Source organism: Microtus ochrogaster, unplaced genomic scaffold (genome assembly GCF_000317375.1).
Source record: "Microtus ochrogaster isolate Prairie Vole_2 unplaced genomic scaffold, MicOch1.0 UNK106, whole genome shotgun sequence".
NCBI classification, from domain to species: Eukaryota; Metazoa; Chordata; class Mammalia; order Rodentia; family Cricetidae; genus Microtus; species Microtus ochrogaster.
The window spans coordinates 762,473-765,248 of NW_004949204.1; positions in this window are offsets into that span (position 1 = coordinate 762,473).

Genomic DNA, 2,776 nt, shown 5'->3' on the forward strand with positions numbered 1-2,776 from the left:
ACAGAAGACAAAGGGAAGACAAGGGAGCAAGGCCGAAGTAGAGGGAGAGTAAAGCTTGAATGCGGGAAACCTGTGGACCACATTCCATTGTGTTAATGTGAAATCCATCTGAATGGGGAAATGAAACACACTGCCCAGCTGTTGCCGAGAGGTACTGTAGCCAGGCCATATTATAGTACAAAGTCTCTAGGACTGCTGGCCCATAGCTTTGGGGAGGTGAAGAAAGATCCTTTCCAAAAGAAAATAGACCGAAAGTGTTATGGGGTGTGCACCAGAGTAGGACATGGACAAGGATTTAAGACAATAAAAAAAAGTCTTTATTAGTCAGCCGGTGACTGCACTGGATGTTCAGGATCCCAGTGTAGCCCTGAGCCTTTCTCTGGGTAAACATGTAAGCACAAAGAAAGAAAGAAAGAAAGAAAGAAAGAAAGAAAGAAAGAAAGAAAGAAAGAAAGGAAGGAAGGAAGGAAGGAAGGAAGGAAGGAAGGAAGGAAGGAAGGAAGAAAGAATTCTGGTTTGACTCACTTCAGTTAACAAGAACAGTTGGCTAGAAGCAGAACTGCAGAAGCCAAAAAGCAAAGTTAGTACATTTAGAGGCTTTGCCAAAGCTATGGACTTTGATGGATTAGGTCTTTGTTTTAGTTTTGGCAGGTGGTGCTGTCTACGTGTTGAGTTTTACAGCCTGGATGGTACTTCCATCATGGAGTCAGTTGTGCTAAGGTTTGAGAGCCTACTAAGGTCTAGGGCCCTGTTACAAAAGGAGGTATCCCCCAACAGTTTGGTCATCAGACTCTCCAGGCAGCCCTGGGGTTTCTGGGAAGTCAGTCTGGCAGAGGATCAGAAACTTACCCAAGGGCAGGTCAGCGGGGATGGATTCATGGAGGGTAAGGAGAAAGGCTGTTCTTGTTATAAGGGAGAAGGGAAGATGCAGAAGTTGGGGCAGAACACAGGAGAGAGAAAGGAGTGGCGGACCACAGGTAGAGAGCCCACACAGCCCAAAGGGCCACCAAACGAAAGCTGACACAGGGATGCATGACTCGAGATAGTACAGGCTTAACCAAGCTAGAACTCTAGACTGCACTGACTGACCAGCATGGCCTGGGGCTGGAGAGAAGGCTCACCAGTTCACAACGCTTGGTGCTCTTGTAGGGGACCTGGTTTGAGTTTCCAAAATACACATCAGGGGATGCCCTCTTCTGGCCTCTGCGGGCATCTGCATGCACGTGATGTACATACTCACTGTTAAGTTTCAAACCCAGGATGAAACTGAGGTGCCTATTTAACATATCAAAGCAGACCTGGCCTGCCAGGTTCTCCCAGAATCCCTCAGTCCCCACCTGTTACAGGGTATGGCAAGCATATCCCACCCCCACCCTGAACTCTCCTGGGCTGCTCTTTCCTATATAATCCAGACATTTTCAGGTACCCACCTTTTTTGTACCTTTGGCCTCCTAGCTGCTGCACCTCAATCCTCTCTTTCTCTCTCCCTTCCCTTCCCCCTGTTCCCACATGGCTCAGCTTAGTCTGGTCATGTTCACTCTGGACTTTCTGAGACTTGTCCCTGCCTCTGGCTATGCTCTCCCCATGTCTTTTCCTTTTTATTTATTTTCATTCACAGACTAGTAGAAATGCCCGTATACATATAAAATAAAGATCAAAATTAATATATTTTAAAAAGTAAGTCATTGCCCGGCAGTGGTGGCACACGTCTTTAATCCTAGCACTTGGGAGGCACAGGCAGGTGGATCTCAGTGAGTTCAAGGCCAGCCTGGTCTACAGAGCTAGTTTCAGGACAACTAGAACAGAGAAAAACCTGTCTCGAAAAACAAAAACAAAAGAACAAAACAAAACAAAAAAGTCATCTTGGGCTCAGCCGTTAAGAGCAGAGGCTACTCTTGCTGAGGACCAAGGTCTGATTTCCAGCACCCACATGACTCACAAACGCCTATAACTCCAGTACCCAGCCCTAAGTCCTATCATTTTAAGGCTTAGATTGCCCCAGATTTTGCCAGTTGGCTCTTATGTTCCTTTGAGATGATCTTCTCATTTATTGAGAAATATTTGGCTTTCTTGCCTAAGAAATCCCTGGCACAGCTTGCACTTTGCCTCCAGCCCTAACATGACCTAGTTCCCCAAGTCACTGTTGCCTTTAGTTTTCTTTCAATTTTCTTTTTAATTTTGAGACAGTATCTCTCTTTGTAATACTGACTGTCCTGGAACTCACTCTGTAGACCAGGCTGACCTAGAACTCCCAGAGATCTTCCTGCTTCTGCCTCCTGAGTGCTGGGATTAAAAGCACATACCAACATGCCCAGTTTTGGGGTTTTTTGTTTCTTTTTTAGTGCTCAGTGGTATTTAGAGACCAAAGATCTGGGCATAAGGTGCTTATTGTAGTTGGAGTGCTACTGTGCCAATAACAAGTGTGTTGTTTCCACCGCTGTTCATTTCTATATGTATGTAGACACAGCATATACCAGCATCTCCTCTTCCAATTCACCAATTCACTGCCATGACATTTGCCTTTTTTTTTTTTTACAAGAGTCTCATGCAGTCCAAACTGGCCTCAACTCATCGTGCAGCTGGTGATTATTTTTAAAGTTATAGATTTATTATTATTATTATTTTGGTTTTTCTTTTCTTTCTTTTTGTTTTGTTTTTCGAGACAGGGTTTCCCTGTGTAACAGTCCTATTATTTTGGTTTTCTTTTCTTTTTTTCTTTTTCTTTGTTTTGTTTTTCGAGACAGGGTTTCCCTGTGTAACAGTCCTATTATTTTGG